This window comes from Penaeus japonicus, unplaced genomic scaffold (genome assembly GCF_977035675.1).
Source record: "Penaeus japonicus unplaced genomic scaffold, GWHDUDI00000001_assembly GWHDUDI00000037, whole genome shotgun sequence".
In the NCBI taxonomy this organism is placed as follows: Eukaryota; Metazoa; Arthropoda; class Malacostraca; order Decapoda; family Penaeidae; genus Penaeus; species Penaeus japonicus.
Genome location: NW_028234439.1, coordinates 1,549,694 through 1,557,193, shown reverse-complemented (window position 1 = coordinate 1,557,193; position 7,500 = coordinate 1,549,694).

Here is a 7,500-nt window from a genome sequence, read left to right as displayed (position 1 = left end):
GACCTCTCGCAGGGCGCGCGTCTTGGCCCCTGGCATTTCGAGAACTTGTGACGGACACACGCATCTCTTGTCGCCTTTTTTTTTTTCGATCATGCTGTTTCCTTATCTTTGTTGGTGTTATCTCTGCGTCGGTGATTTTATTTTTTCTATCTATCTTTTTTATCACTCGAATATCTTTTTTTTTTGTTCAATACGCGGAGAAAGAAGTAACGGAACTTACTTAGTTAGAATTGCTAGATAACGTTTTGGCGATAAGTTTTAGTTGTATAAAGTGTTAATTTCCTTCTTATTAGGAAAGAAAGAGAGAGGGAGGGAGAGGGAGAGAGAGAGAGAGAGAGAGAGAGAGAGAGAGAGAGAGAGAGAGAGAGAGAGAGAGAGAGAGAGAGAGAGAGACAGAGACAGAGACAGAGCAAGAGAGGGAGGGAGAGAGAGGGACAGAGACAGAGCAAGAGAGGGAGAGAGAGAGAGAGAGAGAGAGAGAGAGAGAGAGAGAGAGAGAGAGAGAGAGAGAGAGAGAGAGAGAGAGAGAGAGAGAGAGAGAGAGAGAGAGAGAGAGAGAGGGAAAGAGAGAGAGAGAGATACAGAGCAAGAGAGGGAGAGATACAGAGCAAGAGATAGAGAGAGAGAAAAAAACCCGACACATCTTATCAATCGAAAGAGTCATTAGCAAACCATTAGCCAATCATTAAGATCAACATACTTCAAGCATCACATACTCACGCATCGAAAGGAGTAATCCTACTTTGAGGAATATCTAATGACATCTAAACACATCAAGCACTCTAACGTTACCCTTAACATACGCGTTGCACTTGGTCTAGGAATCCTACTCAAGATTTTAAATATCTTTACACAACGCGAAAAAAAGAAAAAAACAAAACAATCCTACCGTTTTTATCCCATAAGTAAAAAAACAATGACAATAATGATAATAATGGTGATAATACGAATACCACTAATAATAATCATACTGATACTAATAACAACAACAATGATAATAGTTACAGTAACAATAATAACAACAAAGAACAACAACAAAAACAATAATAATAACAGTAATAATAATAATAATTTTGATACTAAAATCCTAAAGAGAAAAATAAAACCCTCAAACAACTGCTCTGGGTTTGGTGTCCATTACACAAACACATAAATCATCTGACCCACGCTGGCTAGAAACAAGAGTAACAGCTCGAGTGTCTCTCTGGAGTGCCTTGAGTATGACACGGACTCTGGTGAAGGAGTTAGGGAGGAGGGAGCCACTCCGGGGAGAGACAGAGGGAGGGAGAGAAAGAGGGAGAGAGACAGAGGGAAGGGGAGAAGGAGAAGGATGGGGTGAGAGAGACTGAGGGGAGGGGAGAGGGAGAGGGAAGGGGAGAAGGAGAGGGAAGGGGGAAGGGAGAGAGAGAGAGAGAGACAGAGGGAAGGGGAGAGGGAGAGGGAAGGGGAGAAGGAGAGGGACGGAGGGGAGGGAAACGGGAAGGGGGAAGGGAGAGGGGGAGAGGCTGAGGGAGGGAGAGAAAGAGGGAGAGGGAGAGAGACAGAGGGAAGGGGAGAAGGAGAGGGACGGAGGGGAGGGAAACGGGAAGGGAGGGGGAGAAGGAGAGGTAGAGGGACACAGAAAAGGATGAAGAAAGGGAGAAAGAGGGAGAGAGAGAGGGATAAAGAGGGAGAGAGGGGCGGAGAATGAGAAGGTTAGAAAGAAGGACAGATAACGGAAAAGGAAGAGAGAGAGAGAGAGGAGAGGGAAAGGGAAAGAGAGATAGAAAGAGGAATCGGTTGCGCGGCAGACGGGGAAACATGCAGACACACCCACCCACAAGCAGGAAAAAAACAGACATCAAACCAAATAAAGAAAGATAGCAAGAGCGCGCGGGAAGAAAGAGAAAACGAAAATAAATCCAGTTAGCATTTAAACAAACAGATAGACAACATCAACAATAAAAATAATAACACTGATGATAATACTTTTAAAAAATGATTAATAAAGCAAATACTGCAATAAAGAAATGAAAATCAAAGATATTTACACGCAACCGATAAGCAAAGTTCACATGATAATCCTCACAGGATTAGTTTATCATTGTGAAACGAACATGCGCAAGCGATATGACACATACTATATCCTGTTCTATGTTGAATTATAATTCTTTCCTTCTTTTCTTGTATTCATTTGATTCTGACATTGCTCTCGTAATGAATTCCTCTACCAGCTCTCATCATCGTCATATTCATAGTAATTACAACTCGATTTTTCTTTATCTCCCGTGCATCTAATATATCAGACACCCATATATGTTAAAAAGTATCATTCACGATATGATTACGTGTTGTATAATTCAATCTCGTGTTATAAATGAACTTCAGAGGACGAATGCGGGAAAAATGTGCTGAGTCATGATTCGAACCTTCGAGGCAATACTTCGCTGCTCTTTTGTTTGATTAACAAAGGTCGTTGTGGGAGGAGGAGGAGGAGGAGGAGGAGGAGGAGGAGGAGGAGGAGGAGGAGGAGGAGGAGGAGGAGGAGGAGGAGGAGGAAGAAGAAGAGGAGGAGGAGGAGGAGGAGGAGGAGGAGGAGGAGGAAGAGGAGGAGGAAGAAGAGGAGGAGGAGGAGAGGGAGGAGGGGAAAAAGAAGAAGCAGAAATGGAAGAAGAAGGAGGAGGAGGGGGAGGAGGAAAGGGAAGGGGAGGAAGAGGCGGAAAAAAGGGACGAGGAGGAGGTGGAGGTGAAGGAGGAGGAGGAAAGAGAGGAGGGGAGAAGGCTGAGGAGGAGAAGAAGAAGAAAAAGAAGAAGAAGGAGGAGGAGGAGGAGGAGGAGGAGGAAAGGGAAGGGGAGGAGAAGGAGGAAGTGACGAGGGAGGAAAGGGAAGAAGATGAAGAAGAAGAAAAAGAAGAAAAAGAAAAAGAAGAAGAAGAAGAAGAAGAAGGTGAAGGAGGAAAGGGAATAATAATAATAAGAGGAGGAGGAGGAGGTGGAGGTGAAGGAGGAAAGGGAATAATAATAATAAGAGGAGGAGGAGGAGGAGATGGAAGAGGAGGGGAGGAGGAAACGGTGGATGAGGAAGAGGAAGATGAGACGGAGGAAGAAGAGGAGGAAGATGATGATGAGGAAGAGAAGGAGGAGGTGGTGAAAGTGGAGGAGAAGAAGGGTTAGTGAGGAGGAGGAAGAAAAGGGGAGAAAGAGGAGAAGATGGAAGGAGAAGAAGGAAAATGGGAAAGAAGAGAAGGAAGGGCAAGATGAAGAAGTAGAGGATGAAGAAGAGGAGGAAGGAAGGAGGAAGAGGAGAAATAGGAGAAGGAAGAAGACGACGAGGAAGAACAAGAGGAAGAGGAGGAGGAAGAGAATGAAGAAGAGGAGGAGGAAGAGGAGGAGGAAGAGAATGAAGAAGACGACGAGGAAGAACAAGAGGAAGAGGAGAAATAGGAGGAGGAAGAAGACGACGAGGAAGAACAAGAGGAAGAGGAGAAATAGAAGGAAGAAGACGACGAGGAAGAACAAGAGGAAGAGGAGGAGGAAGAGAATGAAGAAGAGGGTAAGAAGGAGGAAGAATTACGGTGGTGTGTTATGATGTGTAGCTGGATAACACAAGGTATCCAGGTGTGTTATAGTATATCACGATTTATACCGAGATTCACAAGGTGTTATGATTCTCTACAACATATTATGGTAGGGCTTCGTGTCATTACAGTGCTGTGGGACGTGTGTTACAGCGGTACCCAAAGAGGAAAGAGAACGTGACTAAGCAATAGTGTTACAATGGAAGAGGAAAGCTTGGACACGGAGCAGTGAGAAGGATGGTGACGATGCTGTGACTCTGATGGTGTGAACTGGCGGGGGAAAGTATGGTGAGGATGAGGGTGTGGTGTGGTGTGGAAGTATAGTGAAGTATAGTGGTGGAATTAGAAACTGTAGAGGAGATACAGTTAAGATGATATTAGATAGTCTGAGAGTATGGTGAAAATGGTGTGGAATGTGTGATGTGGAATGAAGGAGGAAGTTCAGTGACACTATACTGTGAAAATGATGGTGTGTAAAGGCAACTGTGCTGCTATGGTGCTTCCACATTATCTTTATAGTGAATTATCTAAGCTGTAATATCTTTACTTTGCAGAGGCAGCGATAACGGTGAAGTTACAGTGAACATGACAGTGTTGACGGAATAGCTTCTTCCTTTTCTCCCCATTTGGACATTCGGCGGAAATGATAGTAAAATGATAGTGAAATGATAGTGAAAATGATCTGGATAGTTAGTTATGACATCATGAGTTTTTCATTCACAATCTTCATACTTTTTTAACGATTATTTTATCTACAATTTTATACATATAAAAAGTATAGTGAATGCTGTTGAAAATTACAAAGAGATGACCGACGTAAATGGCTCACTATACCTCATATATTGTAGCTCACAATAATTTACTCTGCTTATTAAATATCATCATTATCTTCGTTATAAAATCCTCTGCTTTTATCATTCTGACATTTATGTACATTCATATATACAAACCAAGTATTCTGCCTCCCTCGCTGACACTATAAAAGGCAGGAAATCATTCATATCAATAAACACGTTGGACGCAAGAGAATTATTATCTTTTGTGAAAACGTTTGTCTTTGGATAAACTCTTTACGTAAATGCGAAAGGAATATTTGGATTAAATAGTGTTTATTATAGGAATAGGAATACTTATTTTGTTTATTAACTAAAATAGATATACTTAGAGTTATGCATTAATACATACATATATTGTATATAAGATTCACATACTAATATATACTATATGACATTCATATACTAAAACACACTACATACTGTTCATATACTAAAATATATTTATACACCACACTAACTTGTAAGATAACAGACTTGTATTTTTTGTGCATTTGTACATCTGTTACACCTGTTTGAGTTTTGCCTTTAATGAAGGTAGATTTTAATAGACGCTTTTGATAAAAGATAGAATAAATGCATTCCTATAATCGGTCAAATTGTGATATTACAATTTGAAAATGTTCTCGCTTTTATCATATGTGTTGCAGCATCAGAAGCTCTGAAACTACCGTCTTGTAATTTAGAAATGATTATATGATAAACATAGATTCACCTAATCAGAACGATATATAAATATCATTGAAAAAAAACATCTGTACTGAAGAACTTACTTTTCTAACCCTCCCCCATGTCAGATAAAAAAAATTATTGAAAAGTGATTCAAGAATTCCTCCTTGGTTTCATATTCGAGTCTTCAAGACCAACAACAAAAACAAACAAAAACAAAAACAACTAAAGAACGACAAGAACAAGTCTTAAAACAACGACAACAAGAACTAAAACAATCACAAGAACAACATGATGAGTAACAAAATCATGAACAAAAACAAAAACAAAAACAACAAAGACAAGGATAACAACCACAAAAATAACGACAACAAGAACAAGGACAACGGCCAAAACGACAAATCAAGCGAACTTTCTTTAAGAAGCTCAAAAATGTCCCTCTAATTGGAAGCCACGCGAGTAATAGTTGAATGGGATAGCGACAGATGGCAACTGACCAGATGACGTAGCTGTTATGACGTCATTGGCAACCCCTCCCCCCCTCCCCACCCAACAGGCACTTGCATCTTCTAAAGCGGGGAGGAGGAGGAGGAGGTGGTGTGAGGAGTGAGGAGTGAGGAGTGAGGAGTGAGGAGTGAGGAGTGAGGAGTGAGGAGTGAGGAGTGAGGAGTGAGGAGGAGGAGGAGGAGGAGGAGGAGGAGGAGGAGGAGGAGGTGTGAGGAGTGAGGTGTGAGGAGGAGGAGGAGGGAGGACGATAGAGAGAGGCGAGGAAGAGGAAGAGGACGTTTGAGGAGTGAGAAATAAGGAGGAGGTGAAGTAGGGAGGAGGAGAAGGAGGCTGTTGAGGAGTGGGATGAGAGGGAAGAGGGAGTGAGGAGGAGGAGGAGGAGGAGGAGGAGGAGGAGGAGGAGGAGGAGGAGGAGGAGGAGGAGGAGGAGGAGGAGGAGGAGGAGGAGGAGGAGGAGGAGGAGGAGAGGAAGAAGAAGAAGAAGAAGAAGAAGGAGAAGGAGAAGGAAAAGAAAGAAAAGGAGGGAAAAAAGAAGAAGAAAGAAATTTAATAAGAAGGGAGAATGTGGAAGTAGTAGTAGTAGTGGTAGTGGTAGTAGTAGTAGTAGAAGTAGTAGTAGTAGTTGTTGTAACCATTACTGTTTCGGGGGTTACGGCAGCCGGAAAAACAGAGCACCTGGCTGGTTAACAACCCTACCAAACAAAACCAAGGGCTTCAGCCTTAACAAACAAGACTGCGCCGCTGTTTTGGCCTCATGGTATGGTTGGTTAGTGGAAGGTTAACCAAGCCATGATCTTCTTTTGACGGTGACCATACGATGAAGTGCAAGAAGGGAGGTAGTTCTTTTTAATCGCACACGATGAAACACCACACGTTTAGCTTGAATACTGAAAGGGGACTGTCCTCGTTAAAGGCGACCAGAGTTATCAAACAGCTAAGCCATCGAGCAAGACAAGAATCGAACGCAGTGATCGAGGGTTTCGAACACTGGGGTAAAGATTCTTCCTCGACATTCGAATCGTTAAACCGTTGGCTCTATACCTGTTGGAAATAACACTACTAGGAGATCAACACTAGCACTACTAGCTATATTCAAAAGAAAGTAAAGAATGAAAAACAAAATATAACTGTGGCCTGTTCAAACAAAATACCAAACACAGATCATCAGGGTTTATTTTCACATTAGATAATATGTTCCAAATCTTCCCCAGATCACATCACTCTCGGAAAGGCTCACCGAAATCATGTCAGAGGAAAGACAACAACCAAGAAACTGTAAATTTTGTAGGATGATGTATCGCCTGTTGTCTTCGCTTCCTCTTCCCGCTCTCTTGTGTCTCTTGAGAGAAATGGACGAGCCGAGAGAACCACCTTCTTCTGTGACATGGACCACGAGCTATTAATCTCTTGTACAAAAGCAAAAGAGCGATTCAAGGAGTGAATGCTAGTATTATATTATATGTATGTTCTAGATGAAGCTATTAATTGTGGTTATAGAAGGTATGTCTAGTAAATGAAGAACTGAAGGCCATTCCTTCTGTAGTAGAAGTATAGTGGTTGCAATGGTAGTAGTAGTAGCAGCAGCAAAAATAGCAGCATCAGTAGTAGTAATAGTAGTAGTAGTAACAGTAATAGTCATAGTAGAGGCAGTCGAAGTAGTAGTATATAAATTCCTTGTTATCAGTGTAAGGAAGTGTACTGGCTTTAAAGTTCAAACACTAAAAGATCACAAAGTAAACATTTTAAGTACTGTTTAGAGATATAGGCATGACTATAAGGAAGTACTTGGAGCCATACTTTTAAAAAGGAAATAGCAGTAGGAGTAGAAATAGGCCTAGTAACAAGAGTGATTCTTGTTGTAGTTGTTCGTTGTAGTTGTTAATACTGGTGTGGTGATATGTAATTGTAGTAGTTATGGTAGTTGCAATAGTCGT